Source organism: Citrus clementina, unplaced genomic scaffold (genome assembly GCF_000493195.1).
Source record: "Citrus clementina cultivar Clemenules unplaced genomic scaffold, Citrus_clementina_v1.0 scaffold_3, whole genome shotgun sequence".
NCBI classification, from domain to species: Eukaryota; Viridiplantae; Streptophyta; class Magnoliopsida; order Sapindales; family Rutaceae; genus Citrus; species Citrus x clementina.
The window spans coordinates 27034207-27059981 of record NW_006262339.1 but is presented as its reverse complement, the minus strand read 5'-3'; the positions used below and the strand labels follow the sequence as shown (position 1 = coordinate 27059981).

Genomic DNA, 25775 nt, shown 5'->3' with positions numbered 1-25775 from the left:
ATTATGTTTTTATGTCAAATGTAATCATTTTAATGAGAACACAAGAAGATTAAAATTTATTGGGATTTATAGGGTAGTATTGGTAATGTATGATATATCTAGAAACATTAGGTTAAAAAGACGATAATAATCTAAGAAAAATGGGTATTTAAGTGGGACTATTAGACCCCACCGATTTCCTAGGAAATTTTATGGTGTATTATTCACATGAATAAATGTATGGAGGCTACTTTATTCCCATTATATTTATAAATTCATAGTGAGAGTTCGAATATTAAGATTCTATGAATAAATAATAATTGAACTAAATGTTTTGAGCAATAAAATATAATTACGTTGATTTAATGTTTGGAAAAGATGATGATTGAAAGCCTCGAAGACTTTTTGATTCCAATCCTCATATGAAATTTTCATTAATTTGGTATATGGTTGTGGCAAAATATATTAAATGTGTATCAAATGAATACTATATAACATTGATTGAATTTATTTTATGATTTGGAATTAAATCATGAGACTTTAAATAAATACTAATTTTGAACTGGTGCATACCACTTCTCTTTAGAAGATAGGAGCATTCTCTCATCTTATTGCTGAGTAACATATTTTATGAGCTTATTAATAAGTCCAAGATGTATTAGGTTGCCCATAAAATAGAGCTCAAATATGCTAGACACATTGTAAATGTCAATATTAGGTCCAGGCAATAAAATGTCCAACCCCAATAGTTGGGACAATATGAGAATTTATATAATGCATAACCTTAAGGATTTGAAGAATGGTGCCAATAGAGTACTAGAACTTCTAATCAAATATACATAGAAAATGGGCACCTAGAGACAACTAATACTTTTAGCAAACATCATGTGATTGATACTTGTTTGAGAAAATAAGTGCATAGAACCAGTAATGCTTTCTAAATCAACTTAACAAGAAAGAGTTTAACTTGTGGAAAGCTTCAAGCTTTGAGCATAAGAGAAAGGGTAATCTTTCCTAGTGGGAGTTTAGGACTCAATCCTCATCTCAGCAATCTAATGCTAGAAATTGCCAAATGAGGCAAGCATGCTTAGAAAATAGAAGGACAATACATAGATGCTTACTCACCATGTATTTCAATTACTCGCTCGTGATTGCATTGAACAGAAATAGACTAAGTAGCCATGACTTGGGACCAGAGATAACAAAAAGGTTTTGAATTTTTGTTCTTTTGTAATTGTCAAAGGAAAGGAAAGGACAAATGGAAATATACTCGCTGTAGAACTTAATAGTATAAGCACTTGCAAGTTGGTATTGCGCGGTCCTTATTTTTCCAATGACAAATATACAACAAAAACTTAGTCTTTATCATTAACCATCTAAGATTTTTACTTTTGAGTGTTTTTTAACCACTTTTGAAAAGAGGTTTTATGAAAAGTTGATCATTATGCATCATTTTGTGGTGATAATGTACATATTAAAATTTGGCATATTGGACTGAGACAAATGGCTAAGTTCGCTAGAAAGAGAACATTGGGATCACTCGCTACAATGATAAAGCATATATGGAATAGTTGTTTAATATAGAAGAATAACTTGGAAAATAGTAAATGTCCATTTTGACACTTAAAGTAAAAAGAATGTAAAGGCTAAGAATGAAGCCTTTAGTGATTACATTTATGCATATATCAAGTTTAATCTAATCTTTATGATCTCCTATAAATCAGTTATATTACGTTACTTCAGGTTTTTCTTGAATATGGTAAGGAATAAACATGAACCGAAATATGCATATCTTTCCAAGTAATTTAGAGCACTATATATAAGAAAGATATAGATAGATAATTGATGATTCTTATAATAACGCACTACTTGGAGTAGTGGAAATTAAGGGATAAGGCATTATGAGAATTGATAAAGTAATAGTAGCACATAAGTTTTTCCAATATGTTATTTGGAGATACTCTATTTAATTGTATCTTAAATAATTAACTAATTTCTCATATAATGAGTCACTTAAGTATTCCAGCTATAGGTAAAGTTACTTCAAAATTCAAAATTCAAAATTCAAATAAGCAAATAAAGCACGTGTTTAATGTTAAATGAATGGCTAAGATAGTGGCTGGATTCTAAAACCACAAACTTGAAAATTTTGAATTCCTAAGCGTCATAGAAGTTGATAAAGATATATCCTAAATTTTGATTTGGATTATCCTTTTTATGATATCACTTTTGAGTTAAGAATTGAGTATAGGTTAGATTTACTAAGAAATCTTGATTCTAGTATGAACAAACACCTAATGGGACCAGATAACTCAATTCAATGGGAATAATTGAAAAAAAATCATATATCATCTTTTAGAGACTGAAAGGAATTTCTTAACAATTATTTCATATTGTGGTGATAAGTTAGGATTATTTGTACAGAACTGTCACTCTAAATGCTAAGGAACTATAGATAAAAGCAATTATTAATAGATAAAGTCATTAAATGACAATTATGTCCGAGTCACAGTTGGTCAATTGTTGAATAAACCATTACAAAGAATAAGGTTGTGCATGTGTAAAGCGATAGGCATAAGTACAATATGGACTGTTAAAAGTTATATCTAAGGAGTTTAAATTAGAAAGAAACTTTTGGCTAAGAGGTTTCTCTAAGGCAATTATTTCTAGTCAACTTTCACATGCATTCATCGTCATATCAATAGATGTAATTAATGCATCTCAATAGAAAATCAGAGGAAGAAATATATATATGGAACAAATACTAGGTGTTGTTGCTAAAGCTTTTAAACGCATAGTTGCACGCTCAAAATAATGTTGCCAAAACTTTTAAGCTCATAGTTTACTTGCTCAAAAGAATTTTATTAAAGATTTTGAGTGCGTAGACTGTATGCTCAAAAGGCTTTTGCTAAAGACCTTAAGCACATAGTCGGGTTGCTCTAAAAAGTCTATATATCTATATTATCTATGACATTCTCTTAAAAATGGAATCTTAATTTTCATCAAGCCTTATTTATTTACAAATATTGGATGATTTAAGATAGCCAATGCATTTATACTTGTAGATGATATTTTTAGATGACTAGAAATTAAAAAAAGAAAAAGAAAAAAGATCTTGTCAAAACCATTGGTATTGATTATCCAATGAAATATGGGCAAAGCTACTTATATTTCAGGAATTTAAATACAAATAGAATCCTTTAAGAAATTTTTAACAATATCATAAGAGTGATATTTAGATTAGAAACATCCTTAAAAGATTCAAAATGATAAATTGAAAGCTAAATGGATACTCTTGTAGATATGAAAAATGTATGGCCTTGAAGAGTCCTTTACAAAAAAATAAAATGTCTAGTGTTCTTTATTTCAATGCCAATAATGGTCTCAGGTACACTGACATGCACAACACTTGATATGTGCTATGAGATTGATAAGAAATACTAATCGAATCCTAAATAAAGCATTGAGTTTGTTAAAGAGGTATTTAGCATACTTTTATGGCACTGTGAACTACACTTTGTATCTATGAGAAATTTGCGCTTGGATACCAACAAGTATGGCAATCTAGATGAGTGAAATTTAACCTCAAGATAAATGCACATATCTTAGGAAAACATTAGTGCTATTACATGCGATATTAAGATAATAAACATGCATGGCTTTGTCCATAACGAGGATATTTCTATACGCATATTTTGTTTAGTAATCTTTATAATATCTTGAGATCATCATAAATACTTAGAGACTAATGATTGGAAATGATAAACCAAACAAAAAGGTTTTACATATAGAGGACATTGATGTACCATATTGATAATCAAAATATTGCAGTTTTATAATATATATGCATACACAATATGGTATAGATCAGTAGAAAGGTGTGAGTAGAGATGTTTAGTGGCACAAGCTTGACCTATTATCGATTCGCAGGCTTGTTGTCATATATTAAGAATGTCATTGCTAGATATTCTTATAACACCAAATTGTTAACAATGAAGTACCCAATTAGTACTTAAAATGCGTGGTTAGCATAACCACATATATCAGGTTGTAAAAAGATATGTCGTCAGGTTAAGACAAGCTATCTTACACGAGAGGTCCCCTCATTTGCTATAGCAGCAAGCTGGGATGAGACATATAGAATTACAAAACAATTAGATATGTGGTATATTGTCTTGGAGTTATGTAATTCTAAATAATGTGTCGCCTCAACTAAGTCAAGATGAGGTCACATTAAGTAAGTTATTAGACCAACTACAATACACTCCATTTTCATGGAAACTTGATTTAAACTAGATATAAGTTTAACACCTTGTGAAGGAAAGTTTATTAAAATTCAAGCCAGGCACTTTTAGTGGCGACTAAACATAAATATGTACAGTGAATAATTAGACATATGCTCTTTATTAAAATATAATTCATTATAACTGTGATTCATATCATGCGCACTTATTATGGTCAATAGGGAAAATGAGTGAAGAAAAAACTTAATGAATCCTTACTTCCTCATTATGTAAGTTCCTTCGAGGTAAATATGAACCTTGGTTGGTATCCTTAGTCACCGTCAACTATATTTTGAGGTAAAATATTAATGTCTGCTACTTTAGAATGTTATCTATGGCTTTGATGTTATGCTGCTTGTGAAAAATGTCTAAGAAAGCAATTGGTTTAGAATTTTCAAAATGTAAGTAGAATCAAAAGTTTTTTTTTTCTTACATCTGACTAGTGTATTCACCAGTCGCCCAGTAGTAATCCATATAGAGATAGTTACAACTGTGGATATATAGAGCTTATTGAGTCAAGCATATATTTACTAAGGGATAAAATATGTTTAGATTGAAGTAATAAAAATAAAATCTAGGATACATAAAGAACAAATTTTCTAATCTCTTGCATTTGTTTACAATTAATATTTCTTAATATTTTAGCTCCAACTTGTTATTCATAGGTTACATGTTGCATTTGCCTATATGATATTGTATTTAAGGCTTCAAACCTTATTACTCTCGTTACTTTGTTTATAGTGTCACCTATCACGTGCGAGAGAGATGTTGGAATTGGCGCCCCATAATAGGGTAGATTGGCGCTTCTATATCAACATACCTATTGTATCTAAAATAAGTATCTAAGAGGATTTTATTTAATTATGATTATCCTCCAACCATAAGCATACAGTGGCATGAAAATTTTCCATGAGATCATCTTCTATCTCTATAGTGACATAACCTCATTGTGATCAACTTTTGTAATTAGATATGAAAATTTACACTTCTATATCTCCCACTAATTTTATGTTGAATATGAATGAAAATCAACAATTAGTTTATTAGAATAAAATAAACCCAAATAAATAGTTCCACAAAGATAAGGAAAAATATGTTTAACACCATCCTAATGTTGTCTAGTTAGTTTAAAACTAAATATCTCTAGTCTAGTACATTGGGCTAAATACATTAGAGCGATGTTCAACTATGGTAATTTAGGACTAAGTACTTGTTCATCATCCTTTTTGGGACAAAATAGGTCTTTCTTAGGACAAGAATTAGACTCTCATTAGGGTACTTAATGGGTAAGCTTTATTCATATTGAAGCATTTTAATATCTTTTTAGTATACGATGGAAAAAGATACGATGAGACATGTGCTCGGTCTATATCTCTAAGTAGTATCTAGTTGTTTCTCAAAATCTTTCATTTTAAACTCTTTTTTTCAAATAATCAGTAGTCTTTTGGAAATATCTGAGAATTGCAATTAAATTCATATCTTCAACATAGACTGCTATGATAGCAAATCAAGAATTTAGCTTATTTATAAATATGCAAGGACAAATAAGATAATTTACCACTACAAAAAAAAAGTGGTTTATATGCCCTTTGTTTTGCCATCACATATGACCTCTTGTGACCTATTTGAGATGGCAGGTAGCGTTGACATATATGAGTCTCCTAGAGTTTATATTACTAATGACATGGCATCACAAAGTGTCTTTTGTGACTGTGAACCTACCACCACGAAAGATAGAATGGGTCACCATATTTTATGATGACTTTAAGCAATCACATAAATAACTAAAATTGAAACCTACAAATAGAGCTTTAAGTAGTCACATAAACAATTAAAATTGAAACATGTCAGAAACCTTTAAGTAATCACACACACTAGTAGAAAAATGGCCTTCTTTGATACTATTTCGGTATCAGTAACGGTTTTTAGTGACACCGAGTTTAGTGTCACTGATCACGGTGTAAGAAATTTTCTGACACATATTTTTTGTATCAACGATTCCACGACACCTTAGTATCAAAGAAATGCCTACATTGTAACATCACATACGCTTTGATGTTACAGTGTCAAACAATTTGTGATTCGATAATATCAAAATAATTGTGATTCTATACAGTCACGCAGATAGTGATTCTATGGTATGAAGCATGTTTTGATGCGCTAGTATCATTTGTGTTGTGATTTAAAAATATTAATATTTGTAGATGCTAAAATGGTGTCAATAGATTTTGCAAATTTGAAAAAATAATAAAATTTTCATTATTACAATTACCAATAGCCTAAAATTAAAGCCATTAAACAACAATTTTCAACAATAGTTATGGAACAAATGTTGGATTCAAAACCCAATAATATTTCATTTAACAAATTCCATCAAGCTCCATTCTACATTTAACAATCAACATACAATTCACCAAATTGGTTCAACAACTGAATTCATGAAATATAGCTTGAATGGCATAATACTAGCAAAAACCACGGTTAATTTTGAAACAAAGAAAACATCTTGTTTTGGCAACAACTTTAATAGCAGTTAATAAGGCAAATAGATTAGAATAAGAAGCAGCAGCAGTAACATTGCTCTATCCCTCGGCCTGAGTAGTAGCAAAACATTGGAGGCAAATGCATCAAAAGAAAAGGCAATAGTAGCATTGCTATCTTCAATTGCCTGAGTAGCAGTAACAATAAGAGGCAATCAGACTTATGATTAATTCCAACAAAATCAAACCAACACAGGCACATTGCAGCACATTAATCATGAACCTTTCCAATTGCAGATTATAAATACCATCCTCTATTTCCTTGAGTTGTCTTTCTAGATCTTTCACCTGGGATAATAACTTTGGTGGTTGTAGATCCCAAATGGGACGTGATTTACAAAATTGGAGCAATTTCCTCAGGTGAAATTTTACATGTAAAAGCGTTTTAAGATGATCGAAAAGGAAATTTCTCATGGAGGTACTCATGACAAATATAAAAATTTGGTGAGCTAAAACACAATTGTCAAACAACACACAATTAAAGACAATGCAATGCACTCCATTCAAGACATGGGAAAAGGAAAAAAAATCAAACAATTCAAACGATAAAGTAACAGTAAATCAAATTCACAAAAAGTTAAAATGAAAAGGCTTAATCAAAATTTGGTGGGTCACTCAAATTGATTTCGGTATCTGCTTCACGTGGTTGGTATTGCAAATATGGTTTTAATCTTTGGCCATTAACTTTAAATGTGACACCATCCTTCGGATTCTCGATTCTACAGCTCCATATGGATACACATTTTTACAACAAATGGACGATTCCACTTTGACTTTAACTTCCCTGGAAATAAATGAAGACGAGAATTATAAAGTAACACTTTTTGACCAATTTCAAATGTTTTCCGAAAAATTCTTTTGTCATGAAAAATTTGGTTCTTGCCTTAATATTTCTAGAATTCTCATATGATCATTCCTTAATTCCTCAAGTTCATTTAATTGCAATTTACGTATATTACCAGCATCATCAAGATTTGAATTAAAAGTTTTAATGGCCCAAAATGATTTATGTTCAAGTTCAACTGGTAAGTGGCAAGATTTTCCATAAACAAGCCGATAGGGTGACATTCCTAAAGATGTTTTAAAAGCAGTACGATATGCCCAAAGTGCATCAATTAGTCGAAGAGACCAATCTTTACTATTTGCATTAACTGTCTTTTCTAAAATTTGTTTTATCTCCTTATTTGCTAATTCAACTTGACCACTTGTTTGAGGGTAATAAAGAGTAGCAACTTTATGTGTAATTCCATATTTCTTCATTAAGGACTCAAATGTCTTATTACAAAAATGCTTACCTCCATCACTGATAATGGCTTGAGGTATTCCAAATCTGCTCAAAAGATTTTCTTTTAAAAAGCAAATCACAATCTTGTGATCATTGTGCCGACAAGGAATCGCCTTGATCCATTTTGAAACATAATCAACAGCAACAAAAATGTATACAAATCCAAATGATGATGGAAAAGGGCTCATAAAATCAATTTCCCAACAATTAAATATTTCAATGACAAGGATGGGGTTTAAAGGCATCATGTTTCGCTTTGAAATAGACCCTACCATTTGACAATTCTTACACACTTTGCAGAATGCATGTGAATCTTTAAATAATGTAGGTCAATAAAATCCACACTGTAATATTTTTGCAGCTGTCTTTTTTGAAGAAAAATGGCCACCGCATGCTTCAGAATGACAAAATTGAATGACCTTACTTACCTCATCGTCTGGTATGCATCTTCGAAAATTTTGATTAGAGCAGTACTTAAATGGTTATAGATCATCCCAATAAAAACTTCTCACTTCTGTTAAGAATTTCACCTATTGCAAGATAATTAATAATATTAGCATACCAAGACATTTTGTTTATAGAAAATAAAAATTCATTAGGGAAATAATCATTGATGGTTGTTGTTTCAATTGAAGACTCATTCGTAAGTCTTGAAAGATGATCTGCGACAACATTTTCAGTGCCCTTTTTGTCCTTGATTTTCAAGTTAAATTTTTGAAGTAGCAAAATCCATCGTATCAACCTTGGTTTGGCATCCTGTTTTGACATTAAATATCTCACAGCAACATGATCAGAATAAACAATAGTGGATGAATCAATTAAATACGAACGAAATTTATCCAATGCACATATTACAGCAAGTAGTTCTTTCTCAGTTGTAGTGTAATTCATTTGAGCATTATTAAAAGTTCTACTTGTATAATAGATGACAAAGGGTTTACCTTCCTTTTTTTGACCTAGAATAGCACCAATAACATAATCACTAGCATCACACATTAGCTCAAAAGGTAAAGACCAATCAGGGGGTTGCATTATCGCGGCAGATATCAAAAGAGAAGTTATTTTTTCAAAAGATTGTTGACAATCTTTAGTCCATTCAAAATGTGTGTCTTTTATTAGGAGGTTACAAAGTGGTCTAGATATAGCACTAAAGTCTTTTATAAACCTCCTAAAAAGGAACAAACTTCTCTAATTGTCTTTGGTGAGGGTAATTTTCAAATGACTTCAACTTTGGCTTTGTCAACTTCAATTCCTTTTGAAGACATAACATGGCCAAAGACAATTCCAAAAGTGGTCATGAAATGACATTTTTTCCCAATTTAAAACTAGTCCTTTTTCTTTGAACCTTTCCAAAACTTTTTCTAGATTATCAAGACATGTATCAAAAGAATTACCAAATACAGTTAAATCATCCATAAAAACCTCTAGACAATTTTCAACCATGTCACTAAAAATGCTTAGCATGCACCTTTGAAATATTGCAGGAGCATTACAAAGTCCAAAAGACATTCTCTTAAATGTAAATGTTCCAAATGGGCATGTGAATATGGTTTTTCCTGGTCTTCTAAGGCTATAGAGATTTGATAATAGCTAGAGTAGCCATCAAGAAAGCAGTAGTAGGGATGTCCAGCCACTCTTTCGAGAATTTGGTCTAGAAATGGAAGGGGAAAATGATATTTTTTAGTGGCATCATTTAATTTTCTGTAATCAATGCACATACGCCAACTAGATGGAATTCGTGTTGGGATTGGTTCACCTTTTTCATTTTTTACAACAGTTATTCTAGATTTTTTCGATATTACTTGTGTTGGACTTACCCATTTACTATCAGAGATAGGGTAGATAATTCCTACATCCAGTAGTTTAAGGACCTCATTTTTTACCACTTCTTTCATATGAGGGTTTAATCTTCTTTTGTGGTTGACGGGATGTTTTGGCATTTTCCTCTGAGTGTATTCAGTGTGTGCAAATTAAAGGATTAATGCCTTTTATGTCTTTTAAAGTCCAACCAAATGCAGTTTTATGCTTTTTTAGTACAGATAACAACTTACCTTCTTGATCATGTGTGAGCTGGGAATAAATTACCACCGGATATGTTTGTTGTTCTCCAGGATAGACATACTTTAATTCTTTTGGTAAGGGCTTTAATTCGAGCTCTGGTGCTTCCTCTTCGTTTGGTTCTTCAGGTTGTATTGTATCTTCAAAGTTTGATTGGTCATCGTCACCTGCAAGTACCTGCATAGAATCAAGTGTAGAACATATGTTAGCAGTATCACAATTTAATTCCTTACTTGATTCAAAAGAACCAGCAAAACAAATTTCCACAGAGTTTGTAAAATTCTCATCCTGAATAAGTTCCTCAATGATTGGCTCGATGAGATCAATCTCCTCATTCTCATTATCATCATCCTCTTGGTGGTGAGGTTGTTTACACATGTTAAACACATTGAGTTCCAATGTCATGTTACAGAAGGATAAATTCATTAATCTATTCCTGTAATTAATCAAAGCATTAGCAGTAACTAAAAATGGTCGACCCAATATAGCAGGAATTTGTTTGCATTCATTAGCAATTGGTTCCATTTCCAAAACAATAAAATCCACAGGATATATGAATTTATCGACTCAAACTAATACATCTTCAATTATTCCTTTTGGAAACTTAATCGATCTATCAGCAAGTAAAAGAGTAGTATAAGTTGGTTTTAATTCATCGAGATTGGGTTATTGGTATACTGAGTAAGGAAGCAAATTAACACTGGCACCAAGATCAAGTAAAGCATGTCCAATTTTATGATCCCCAATAGTGCAAGAAATAGTTTGACAACTAGGATCCTTATATTTCAAAGTACTATTGGTTGAGAGAATGGAACTTGTTCTGCTAGAAAAGCTCTCTTTTGCACCTTATGTTTCCTTTTCATCGTGCATAGATCTTTCAAAAATTTATTATAAGAAGGTACTTGTTTAATGACATCTAGCAGAGGAATGTTGACCTTTACTTGTTTAAAAACTTCGTAAATTTCTGGACTATAGTTTGATTTCTTTAGCTTGATTAGTGCTTGAGGAAATGGGGGTACAGGAGGAGAGTTGGTTATTTCTTCATGGGTTAAAGGTTTGACAGACTCTTCTCTATTTTCTGAACTTGAATCTTTACTAGTTTCACGAGGGTCCACAATGTGTTTTTCGACCACTTTACCACCACGAAGGGTTATAACCAATTTGACTTGACTCATATCTTGGTTTCCTGAATTTTCCATTTAAGGATGTTGTTAACCTTTAGGGTTTGGTTTAGGTTGAGCAGGAAACTTTCCTTTTTCATGCATGGTTAGAGCAGATGTTAGTTTGGAGATAGTTTCTGTCAAATTGGTTAAGGTTTGCATCGTTTGGTTATTAATCGACTAACATCTGCTCTAACAATGTGTCTTTCAGAGTTTTTCTTGGTGGTGGGACATCTAGTGGGTAACTTTGGGAGTTTTAGAAATTTGACACAGAGGAACTGATTGTGAAGGTTGTGCATGATTGTTATTTCTCCAACTGAAATTTAGGTGGTTTCTCCAACCAGAGTTGTAAGTTTGGGAGTATGGATTTGGATTTGGCCTTTTGAAATTGTTAACAACATTTACTTGTTCGTGCAAACTTTCTCTCAAAGCTGGCAAGGTTGGACAGTCCTACGTAGAATGGTCAGTAGAATCGCAAACATAACATGAAATATTTTAAACAGACTTTACATGATCATTCTTTTTTAACTCTAATGCTTTGACTTTTCTAGCTAATGATGCAAATTTGGCTTGAAAATTATGGTCTTCCCTAAGGTTATGCATGCCTCCACCTGATGGAGATGACTAGGGTTTACTTGATGACTCATAAGACCCAATTGTATCCCAGTGTTGTGCATTCTCTGCTATATAGTCAAGATAATCTAATGCATCTTCAGGACTTTTATCTTTAAACTCACCATTACACATCATTTCAACAACTTGTCTACCTTGGGATGTTAATCCTTCATAAAAATAAGACACTAATCTCCATGTTTCAAAACCGTGGTGTGGGCAAATGTTAAGTAGTTCTTTAAATCTATCCCAACATTGGTAGAGGGTTTCTCCTGATTTTAAGTGAAAGTGGTGATTTGTTCTGTGGGGTGGGAAGAATTTTTTCAAAAATTGTGCTTGCATTTCATCCCAAGCTCTGATGGATCCTGACCTAAGATTTTGTAGCCATGTTTTAGCTTTATCCTTTAGTGAGAAAAGAAAAAACTTAAGCATGATTATATTCATGCTACAATTTTGATCAGTACATGTGTTACAGACTTCCTCAAACTCCCTTAAATGCAAATATGAATTTCAGACTCGAAACCATGAAAAGTATGAAGAAGTTGAATGATGCCAGGTTTGAAATTAAAACGTGACTCATCAGGAGGGAAAACTATGCATGATGGTGACCCTGTTCTAGTAGGATGCATGAAGTCCCTAAGTGTCCTAGGCTGTTCATGAAGATTTTGCAAGGCTTGGTCATTTTCGTGCTCCAAAAACTTTTAAGCTCCTATGTCTAATTAATCTGCCATTATTTGTACCAGACCAACGACGTATGCAATGCTAATGAGGTGTGCTAAACCAATGATGCATAAAACGCTAAATGAAAATTACAGGAAAAAAATTGGAAATTAAATAAGCAAAATAAATGTAAAATAAAAATAAACAAACTGAATTAAATAAATAAATAAATTAGGCGGTGAAACCAGCCATAAACAAAGAAATTAAAAGAAACAATTTAGGCAATATTTTAAAACCAGCCATATAATAAAAAATAAAATAAAATAAATTAATGTACAAGAATAAATAAACTGAAATTAAAATGTTTGGCGGTAGAACCGACCATTTAAACAAAAATACATAAAGTAACAATATTTAAATAACAGTCAGGCGGTAGAATCGACCATTTAAAATAAATGCGGAAAGTAAATTGCAGAAATTTAAAGAAATAAATTTGATTTGGGGACTGATTTGCAAAAGTTTCTGGGTTAAGATGAAGTTTCTCACAAATTTTATGGATAATGTTAAGGTTTAAAAAGAAGAGGGGTGCTGACTGAAGTTTTGTAAAAAGAGAATAAAATAGAATCACGGAAAGATAGTAACGAAAAAAAAAATAAAAAAAAAGTAAAGACAAATTAACACCAAATTTAGAAAACTCCCCGGCAACGGCGCAAAAACTTGACACAACTCAAAAGTGTATTACTCCTAAGTATAAGAGTGTCTAGTTATAATATAACCCGGTGAGTCCGGGGTCGAACCACAGGAAATTTTAAATCTAGTAGTCAATTTAAAACTAAGAAAATTAATTGTGGGGAAAAGAAATTATTTGAAATCAATTTAAAAATATGCTAAGGTTCGAGATCCATTCTCTGTATTCAAACTATAATTTTAATACTCTCATTTATATTTTGCCCTCACTTTTACTAGTTAATTATTATATCATTGAATTTTATGTGTGTGGATAAATATGGAATAAAGTACCTAAAGTGCCACACTATATTAATGTGTCGACATTATGTCAAAATACCATACAGATCCAAAGAAATTTATAAATTAACATGACATAAAAATAATTAGAAAGGAATAAAATAAACTTAAAAACTCATTTGAGAAAATAATAAATTTTATAGTTTGAAACATTGAGCTTCACATTTCACCTCAACTTAGTAAAATTAGCCACTCATAGTGAAAGAAAACACAACACTCTTTTTATTTGATAAAATTTTGAAATATATTACAAGAAAAATTGATACAAAAGGAAACAAGAAAAGAAAAGAAAGAAAGACAGAAATTCTTCAGTTCCCTCTTGGCTACAACTCTCTCTCTCGGCTTCAACTTTTTCTCCCCTCTCTGGCTTGCATCCCCTTGCCTTTTATAGGCAAGGGAATCATCTTCTTTTCTTTTCTTTTATTAATATTAATATTTTTTTTTTTATATTATATATACATATTGGATTGTGTGATGGTCAGGCGGCATGATGGCCTCTTGACCATCACCAACATGCTTGCCAATGCTTTTGTTCTTTTTTTGTTTTTATTATTTTTTATTTATTATTATTACATCTCCTCAATTGTACTCCAGTAGCTCTTCTTTCTTCCCGCTTTCAATTCCAATTTCATCTTTATTCTTGAAAAAATATTTACAAGATAAAAATTAACATTTTGTGAATTAATTTAACATAAAAATATATTTGGGGAGTATTAAGATAATTTAGAAATGATGAGCGCATTAATCGACACAATAAGTGCAAAACTAATAATTTTATCTTTATTAAATGTACACTTTTTATTGTCAATCACTGGTCCACATAATCGGACTTGGTCAACAAGATGCACCGTTAAGTGGACCATTATGTCAAAAAAAGAAGGTTGGAAGAATTGCTCAAACAAGCACATAGTGACATGATGTTGTTTTTCCAGTTTGTCAAGAGATTTCGTTTCTAGCACCTTACTACATAATGCATTGAAGTAAAAGCACATCCTAATGATAGCTTTTCTAACATTTTCTAGCAAACAACCACGGATTGCTAAGGGCAGCAATTGTTGCATCAAAGTGTAGCAGTCATGAGATTTAAGACCTTGAAGCCGACAATCATCCAAGTTTACAAGACTCCTGAAGTTGGAAGAATAACCTTCTGGAACTTTGGTTTCAAACAAAGTTTGACAAAACATTTTTTTCTCTTTTTTACTCAAGGTGTAAGGTGTTGCAGGTATGGAATTTTTATTATTTTCACTAGGAATTAATTTGCCCCTAATATGTAATTCAATTAGATCTCTTCTAGCCTTGACCCCATCTTTCGTCTTTCCAGATTGATAAAGTAATGTGCCATAGATGCTCTCACAAACATTTCCTCAATGTGCATCACATCTAACACATGGTGAACTAATAAATGTTGCCAATACGCTAAATAAAAAAAAAATTGATTTTCTTTTGAATAATTTGTCAATATCATCATCACAATCATCACGCTTTCGCTTGCTGCCTCTATGCTAACCACTCTTATAGTTAATACCATCTACCTGTTTCAAAATTTCTTGACCAAACAAAGTTTTTGGAGGTTTATCTCTTTCTGCCTTATTATTGAAAACCTTCTTCAGTGATCTAAATGAGTGGTCATGTGGCAAAAATCGACGGTGCCCTAAAAATACACATTTTTTACTATGTGTACGCCACTGTGACTTTTTGTCTAGGCCACAGACTGGACAAGCATAGTAACCTTTAACAGTACAACCTGAAAAATTCCCATATGCGGGAAAGTCACTAATAGTCCACATCAAGACAGCCTGCAAATTGAAGGTTTGCTTTTTAAAAGTATCATAAGTTTCTACACCAATATTCCAAAGACTTTTCAAATCATCAATTAAGGGTGCTAGGTAGACATCTAGATCATTCCTTGGTTGTTTAGGTCCATATATCAATAAAGACAACCTAATGAATTTTGTCTTCATGCACATCCATGAAGGAAGATTGTAAATGACCAACATGACTGGTCGGCAACTATAGATAGAACTAAGAGTGCTATGTGGATTAACCCCATCAGTTGAGAGAGCTAGACGAAGATTTCTAGGTTCTTGGCCAAAATCAGGCCACTTAGAGTCAACTAAATGCCATACTGGTGAATCTGTTGGATGGCAAAGTTTGCCATCTCTAGTTCGGTGAAAAGCATGCCAAGTTAAGTTCTCGGCAGTTTGGGGTGATTGAAACATAAGTTTAAATCTAGAAATAGGAGGAAAATACCACTGCTTATTTTGACATTTTTTTTATTTTTCCACTTAGACTGTCCACAAGTAGGACACTTATTCAAATCTGCATACTCTTTGCGGAACAGAATGCAATCATTCTTGTATGCATGTATTTCCATTATTTTTTTGGCCTTATACATCAACTTCAGAACATTATTCTTTTCTGGAAACATGTCAGAAAGAACTTCTAACAAAGCATTAAACCCTTGGTCAGACCACCCATACTTCCCTTTCACATTATACAATTTCATTAACCTTGACAACTTAGAATACTTTGAACCCAAATACCAAGGCTTCTCAGCATCCTCAAGTATATCCCTAAAACTAAGGATTTTGATCACATTGTTCATATGCATCATGGATCATGTCCTCAACATTACTGTGATCTTGGAACCTAAATTCGTGATTTTCATAATACTTTGGGCAACTTGCAGAGGCTGCATTTGAATCAACCTCTCCATGTTTATCCCAAACAATATATGTTGGCAAAAACCCATTTTGAAATAAATGACCCTTTATTCGTTCAGGAGTATGGAACTCTAGGTTGCAACACTCATTACAAGGACATCTAACTAATCTACAATTTTCAGAATTAAGCGTAACAAAATTCACTAACCCCTGCACTCCATCTTCATATTCTTTGGACACTCTTGCTGACCATATCCAAGATTTATCCATTTTAACAAGATACCTGTTAATGTAAAATTTTATTTAAATGAAACAAATAGTGAAATTAAGTTGCCATGCATCATTCTCAACATACACCGAATTGTTAAATTAAGCAACCATGCATGCCTTTCTCACAAGTAAAGCAATAGAGGACAAAATAAGACATTTGATGTCAATGAACCCATTATCATAAGTCACCAATGTATAGCTAAAGTGAAAATGTATATATGTTAAACATGTATTCATACCTTCAGCAATGAAACACCTTATCGTAATTTTGTAGAAGATTTTAGCATAACAGCAGAACAATAATTTATAAAATTGAATTAATCGAAGAAACTATCTGCCAACCACATGCAAACTATAACAATATCAATACTTTTATCAGTAAATATATTAACCATGGTCAGAAAGGTAAATCAAACTTCTGTATCTTAGAACCAATATTAAAAACATCTTTAAAAAATCAATGTAGATTGTATTCATATAATACCAGTTTCAAATGACAGACTGATAAGTTTATAACATAAATTGGAAAGAAACAATGAAAACACCGCAACCAATAGATATTGTTCTCATAGTATATTCAGGATGACCAGGAAGATAAACTAAATTTCTAGATACTGCAGTCAAATTCACAAAATCTTTAAAAATTCAATACAAAGGCTATTCATATGATTCCAATTACAAATGAAAGACTGATAAGTATGAAAAAATCAGAGCCAATAGATACAGTTTTAAAAGCTTATCCAACATGGTGAGAAAGGTTAATTAAATTTCTACCTCTTATAAGTAATTTTAGAAAATCATTGCAAATTCAAAATGCTATACATATAATACCAGTTGCAAAATAAAGCTTAATTAATGTATAATTTAAAATAAAAAGAAAATAAGCAAATAGCTTATCCTTAGTACAATAATTAATAACTCATACATTTTGTCAAATACCTTACAGGCACAATTTTGTATCATCTTCTTTTGAAAAATCTTGTTTTAAATTCTACCCACACAAATACAATACCCAACAAGAGAAAAACATGTAAATGTAAAAAAACAATACTCAACCTAAATTGGATAAAATAAAAAACAGAACTAGCTCCAAGTGTTTCAAATTGATGTTGTCTATTATTGGGCATGGTTATTTTGACGAAAGATTGAAGAATAAAGTAACAGATAATCATAAGTTTGTTTATTAGTCAATACAAAATAGGAATTGATACATAGACAATGAAATCTATCTCTCTAGAATCTAATGCCTCCGCTCTTTAAAAAATTACAGCAAGTCCGAAAAGAACCCAATGCCTGCTCTCTCTCAAGAATCTGTAGAAAATAGTTAGTTGAAAAAATATAAGTAATATTAAATACAACCAATGTCCATGAATAACAGGAATGACTTTGGGAAGGATTAAGAAGAAATCATTAGACTGTGATATCCATGCAGTTCAGTACAATGATTTTATACTCTTCTTTAACCTTGATCAATTGAGTTTAGATATCTAAAGTTAAAGCAATAGTATAACTCAACAAAATCTAATCAAGTAAATGCATAATGAGATTCATTTCATGCTCTAAGTTTGCATATCATCACGTTTATTTAAGAAATGTTTAGCAAACAAGTAATTGAGAGCAAATATATATCAAGTAATCAACCAATAAAATATTTAGAATTAGACAAAATATAAAAAAGGAAATATTAAAAATACAAAGTTACCTATAACTTGAGGTCGTAATTAGAACTAGCAGCTATATTATGATGATGCGCATTGGATGTGTATGGAACCTATTAACAAAGAACACATATTAAGTAGATTGCGGTGTAAAAGATTATATTAGTTAAAATAGTTATACCTGATCACTTATGAATTGATTCATCCTATCATCACAATAGTTGAAATAGTGCTGTAAAAATGAACATAGTCTATCATACTTGACCTGCGTGTCACTAATTCGAACTTACCATAACTAGATTGCAAATCAAGATATTTAGATTGCAAATCACTATATTTGGATTGCAAGTCATTGTATTTGGATTTTAATTCTTTGCTATTCGACTGGAGAAGAATTAACTTATTTTGTAACATTTGATAACTGTGAGTCACATTTTGACGCGAGACATATGAAGTTGATGGACTATGACCATAAGTTCAAGCATATCCATGGCCATCAATTCTCATCACTTGAGTGAATACTTGCTCTCTCACAAATTGTTTTTGTTGCTTAATGGGTATTTTATACAGATTTTCATTGAAATGACCTTGTAAATTGATAACGTTGAAGTGTGAGCTCTGAAAATGATTTCCAGAGAGTCATACGACATGTCAGATCATGGTTGTACTAGCATATGACATGTAGGTTGTGGTTATTCAAAGCCATATGATAATGTTACTTGGTCATCTATTTATAGATAAGTAAAGCACGTGATCGTCACATGTTTTCACTTATCAACACGACCTATTCAGTTTTCATTTTGGAACCTTCATTAAATGTGAAACAAACACATGGCTCAGGGGCTGTTATATTCTATTACAAGGGCGGGAAAATTCTGGGTTTTGGTTACAAAAGTTAGTTGACTAGTGGGGGAACTTTCTAGGGTCTCTTAAGCGTGTATATATAGCCTTAAAAGAAAAGAGATCAACGTGTGTGAAGCTTGTAACTTCGTCCTTAAACTTGTATCTTGTTCATGGTGACTGAATAAAGATTGCTGCTCTATTCTTTAATGGATGTAGGCCATCTCCAAGTCGAACCACTTTAATTATGTTCTTCTTTGATTGGTGTTTTTAGTTTTACTTCTGTTTCTTTTGTGATTACTTGGTATTTCTTTAGCAAATATCAGAGTATTTAGCTAATCTTGGAGAGTCTTGATTGATTAACTTTGATCAAGGTCTAACAAATTGGTATCAGAGCCCAACAACTCTGATCTTTTATCTAAGAAATGACAACTTCGAAGTTTCAAGTAGAGAAATTTACTAGAGAGAATGACTTCCACTTATGACGGCTCAAGATGAGAACATTGTTAGCTCACCAAGGGCTTGAAGAAACATTAAGGGATCTAAGATCTGAAAAGAAGCCCAGCAAGTTCAGTGATGAAGAAATGCAAGATGCATTGGACAAGGCTCATAGTACCTTAATCTTGAGTCTGGGAGATGGAGTTCTGAGGGAAGTGGGGGATCAAACAACTGTTACAGGCCTCTGGAAGAAATTAGAAGACCTATATACGAAGAAATCTCTAACCAAGAGACTATGCACCAAGAAGAGGTTGTATACATTGCAGATAGAAGAGGGTAGCTCTCTGCAAATCACATTGATAACTACAACATGATCATTCTATAATCTTGTTATCATCTATCCCACCTTCCTATGAACATTTTATAGACACGTTGTTATATGGAAGGCAATTAATAACCATGGCTGATGTAAAAGATTCTCTTAGTTCTAAATAGGTTACAAAGAAGTCAGAAACAAAGGATGGAGAAGGCTTAACAGCAAGTGGTAAACTAGAGAAGAAGGATTTCAGTAACAAGAACAAAAAATGCAGCAAGTCTAAGTCAAAGAATAAAAATCTGAAATGTTTCCAGTGCCACAAAGATGGACATTTCAAGAAGGACTGTCCAGAAAGAAAGAACAATGGAAAAGATAGACCCAAAAATAATGAAGATGTTGTTGTTGCATCAGAAAAAAAAAGGATGATGATGGCTATGACTCAGCAGGTGTTCTTCTGGCCACTGGAACTCAAACCAATGGTAAGTGGGTGTTAGATTCTGGATGCACTTATCACATGTGCCCTGATAAAAATCTTTTTTCCAGTTATAGACTTTTTAATGGTGGGGAAGTCATGATGGGGAACAACTCACTTTGCAAAGTAGTTGGTCTTGGAACCATTAGGCTTAAAATGTTTGATAGGGTGATTAGGGAATTAAGTGAAGTTAGGCATATTCCTGAGCTAAAAAGAAACTTAATATCCCTAGGAATTCTTGATAAAATGGGTTGTATCATTAAAATGGAATTTGGTGTTATGAAGATAATTAGATGGTCTATTGTGATAATAAAGGGAGCAAAAAATAAGCTTGTATGTACTGCAAGGGACAGCTATTACAGGGGATGTTAGTGTCTCAACAAGTCAGAATCTAAACAAAATACTAATGTGGCACATGAAATTGGGGCATATGAGTGAGAAGGGGATGAAGATCTTAGAAAGACAAGGAGTCTTAGGGGATGATAAGTTAGGTCCTGTTGAGTTCTGTGAAGTATGTGTCCTAGGTAAATCCTCTAGAACTAGCTTCAAAACTACAATGCATAAGACCAAAGGGACCTTAGATTATATCCATTCTGATCTGTGCGGACCAGCACAGACAACTTCTTTAAGTGGAGTTAAATACTTCATATCCTTGATTAATGACTATTCTAGAATGGTTTGGGTGTATCTCTTGAAGGGTAAAAATGAAGTCTTTAAGAAGTTTAAGTAGTGGAAAGCACTGGTAGAAACACAAACAGGTAGAAAAGTCAAAAGGCTAAGGACTGATAATGGATTAGAATTTTGCAATCAATAGTTTGATGATTTCTGTGCTCAGAATGAAGTTGTAAGACACAAGACAGTAAGGCATACTCCATAGCAAAATGGAATTACTGAGAGGATGAATAGAACTTTCATGAACAAAGTAAGGTGTCTACTAATTCACTCAAAACTTCCTCATTCTTTATGGGCTGAAACTCTGATGACAGCTTGTTACTTAGTCAACAAAAGTCCATCCAGTGCCATGGACTTTAAAACATCTATAGAAATGTGGTCAGGCAAAGCTGTAAATTATTCTGATTTGAAGATATTTGGCTGCCCAGCATTTGCACATGTGAAGTAAGGAAAGCTTGAGCCTAGGGCTCTAAAATGTGTTTTTCTTGGATATCCAGAAGGTGTGAAGGGCTATAAGCTTTGGTGTACTGATCTAAAGCCACCCAGGTGTATGGTTAGTAGAGATGTGGTCTTCAATGAACAAGAAATGCTTAAAAGCTATACAGAGAAGCTTGAAGACTCAAACAAGGACACTAATTTACTGAAAGATCATATTAAGGTGGAGCTTACTGGAAAATCTAGGGATACAACTTCATATGAGATATCAGAAGATGAGCGAAGAGATGTAGATAATTCTGATGAAACTTCAGAAAGTCAAACAACATTGCAGGATTATCAGCTGGCCAAGGATAGTGAAATGAGAGTTATAAGGGCACCAAAGAAGTATGCATATGCAGATCGGATTACATATGCACTAACAGCAGCTCATGAACTGGACTATGATGAACCTAAATCCTATAAGGAAGCTGTTTCAGGGAAGAATGAAGACCAGTGGTTGGAAGCCATGAAGGAAGAAATGGATTCTTTGAATAAGAATGACACCTGGGTACTTGTGAGAAAACCAGATAAGCAAAAAGTGATAGGCTGCAAATGGGTGTTCAAACTCAAGCAGGGCATCTCAAGAGTGGAACCAGTGAGATTCAAAGCCAGACTTGTTGCAAAAGGATTCACTCAAAAGAAGGGCATTGACTTTACTGAGGTATTTTCACCTGTAGTGAGGTATGCCTCTATAAGAATCATCTTGTCACTGGTGGTAGTAAACAACATGCACTTAGAACAAATGGATGTAAAAACAACATTCTTATATGGGGAATTACAAGAGCATATTGTAATGGCACAGCCTGAAGGCTTCATAGATGAATCAAAGGTTGACTGGGTTTGTCATTTGAAAAAGTCTATGTATGGACTTAAACAGTCCCCCAAGGCAATGGTACCTCAGATTTGACAGCTTAATGTTAAAAGCAGAAATTTCAAAGGTGTAACTTGGATTATTGTGTTTACTTCAGAGAGGATTCAGGGGTGATGGTTTACTTTGTATTGTATGTAGATGATATGCTTATTGCCAGTGTGAACATAAGTTTAATTGAAGACCTGAAATAGAAGCTTAAAGGAGAGTTTGACATGAAGGATCTTAGTCCAGCAAAGAAAATTCTGGGAATACAGTTACACAGGAACAGAAATATTGGAACTCTGTTTCTTATTCAGGAAGAATACATCCGAAGGGTACTTGCTAAGTTTAGAATGGCAAACTCAAAGCTAGTTCAAACACCCTTAGCACCTCATTTCAGACTATCTGATCAGTTGTGTCCAAAAGCAAAGCTGAAATGTCTGAGAAGATGAATGTACCTTATACAAGTGCTGTAGGCTGCTTGATGTATGCTATGGTCTTAACTAGGCCTGATTTATCATATGTTGTGAGTGTTGTAAGCAGGTATATGGCAAACCCTGGTAAGGAACACTGGAGAGCTGTAAAATGGATTCTCAGGTACCTAAATGAGACAGCAATATATGGGTTGATGTATGGAGGACAAAGACAAGATAGTAGTCAGATTGTTGGCTATGTGGATTCTTATTATGCTGGGGATTGTTGAAGGCCACTTATTGGATACCTTTTCACATTCAACAATTGTACTGTCAATGGGAAGGCTCAACTGCAAAGTGTTGTGGCACTTTCAACAATAGAAACTAAGTACATAGCTGCTGCAAAAGCAGTTAAAGAATCCATCTAGCTGAAAGGAATGCTTAAAGAGCTTGGTGTTGATCAGAGGTCAATGATGATAAATTGTGACAGCCAAAGTGCTATATGTTTGAGCAAAAATCAAGCACACTATGAAAGGACCAAGCACATCGATATCAAGCTGCATTTCATAAGGCTGGAAGTGTTAAAAGTAACAGTAAAGCTACAGAAGATTCATAAAGACAAGAATGTTGCAAATATGCTGACTAAACCAGTTACAACTACTAAGTTCAAGCTTTGCTTAGAATTAGCAGGAATATGTCAAAAATAAGTGATAGGTAGTTGAAGAGAAAGAAAAAGTAGTAGGATCATGAGGATTTCAAGCTCAAGGTGGAGAATGTTAAAGTGTGAGCTCTGAAACTGATTTCCAGAGAGTCATATGACATGTCAGCTCATGGTTGTAATAGCATATGACATGTAGGTTGTGGTTATTCAAAGCCATATGACAATGTTACTTGGTCATCCATTTATAGATAAGTAAAGCACGTGATCGTCACATGTTTTCACTTATCAACATGACCTGCTGAGTTGCCGTTTTGGAGCCTTCATTAAACGTGAAACAAACACGTGGCTCAGGGGCTGTTATATTCTGTTACAAGGGCGGGAAAATTCTGGGTTTTGGTTATAGAAGTTAGCTGATTGGTGGGGGAACTTTCTGGGGTCTCTTAAGCGTGTATATATAGCCTTAAGAGAAAAGAGATCAGTGTGTGTGAAGCTTGTAACTTTGTCTTTAAACTTGTATCTTGTTCCTAGTGATTGAATAAAGATTGCTACTCTATTCTTCAGTGGATGTAGGCCATCTTCAGGCCGAACCACTTTAATTATGTCTTTCGTTGATTGGTGTTTTTAGTTTTGCTTCTGTTTCTTTTGTGACTACTTGGTATTTCTTTAGCAAATATGATAGTGTTTAGCTAATCTTGGGGAGTCTTGATTGATTAATTTTGATCAAGGTCTAACAGATAATATTAATTATAGCATTTACAAAAGTAAGGAATTATAATACTTAAAAAAAAAGAAACTTGCAATTATTTGTTCACTCTCCACATCACTTATGCTACCATAAGATCTTGTTCGAGTCTCTACAAACACACTTATCCGATCTGTCTTTTTCCAATTTTTCTTCATCTAAAAATTTTAGACATAAGAGTAACAAATAAGCTTATATCTCTTCATAATAGACATAAGATTCATATGTCAGTTGTTGCTTTTTTCTTTCTTTTTTTTTTAAAAAAATTACCTAAATATGCAATAAGATAGAAATAGTTAGGGCAAGAAATTCTTGACAATAATTTTAGTGAAAACAATGTCTCATTTACCATCCTAAAGAAACAAAAACGATTCAGCTCCATCATACACATGAATTTAAATCTGGATTATAAAATAAGTATAAGTGCAGATTCCTACAAGTTATCAACAACCTCAATTTGGCATTATATTAAGTAAGTTGTTGCTTAAAGATAAATTGAAAAAGGAGAACACAATCTAGCATTATATTAAGAAAATGGGTACTTTTTTTATTTCTTCTTCTTTTCTTTTTTGGGGCAAACGAAGTTCGAACTGTTCTAAGAAGGGAAGATAATTGTGAATGGTTAATCTTATTCTGTTCAGCACGTGCCAGTAAATACTATATATGTAATTACTACTGAAGTACATTCTTAAATTACTATCCCAATAAACTAGTATTATCATTTTATTGTTATTAACCATATACCTTAACTTCCTCATTATCCTAATATGCTACATGTCTCCTCCACTGCTCTTCAATAACCCTATCAAGAATAAATGAAAGAAACTCTTCATTTGTCGAAGCAGTATAATAGTCAGTCTTCACTCTAGACTTCCAAGCCTTCCATAGTTTACTAATGTGCCTTAAACAATGAAGTTATAGGCTTCTGGAGCATCAATGTTCTCCTATAATTCAATATAAAATAAGTTATTGTCTTATAACTTTAACCATTAAAACATTGAAAAAAATAAATAAATAAAAAGGTTAGACTAAGAAAGGAGTAATTAGTTATTGTTGCAACACATGAAAGCCAAATCAGGTTAGTGATAGTTAAAAAAAAAAAACAATATTTTTGCAACAGTGACTTGAACAATGAAGTGTACGCATTACATAACTTTACTTCCTTCCAAATATATCTAGACCAAGGGCAGGACAAGAGTTGCCTAATTAATGATGACTCACTCCAAACTACAAAATTAACCAAAATATAATATCTAAATTACCCCAGAAACAAGAAAAAAAAGGCTAAAAATAGTAAAAAAACAATGAAGAAATAGGAATAATAGAAACATTATCCAAAAACATAAAAAACAAAAAAGTAGCACAAGATGCATTAATATAAGGGTAAAAAAAAGGATTGTATGTTAGAATACATGACAATATATACCATCATCTTGTGGTGCATGTGAATGCGAACGAGAAGAGGAGCATAACTGTTTTTGTTATTCTGCTTGCTGCTGAAGTAAGCTATCCATGGATAAACCTCTATTTCTTTTCGGCACCCATGATAACTTCAATAAACCACTAAAATACATAATGAACTTGTAATGTATAATAAACTTGTCAATACGACAACAATAACAATAAATATCAGAGAAAATTAATTACTACTGAAAAGCAGTAACATGATTTATTGATGTGATAAAAAGTAAAGACGCCTA

The 25775-nt window shown here is 32.7% G+C and overlaps 1 pseudogene; it reads right to left on the bottom strand.

The window, feature by feature from the left end:
- Nucleotides 1-7521: 7521 nt before the first annotated feature.
- On the bottom strand, nucleotides 7522-16536 carry LOC112099794 (annotated as a pseudogene).
- Between the last annotated feature and the right edge of the window lie 9239 nt (nucleotides 16537-25775).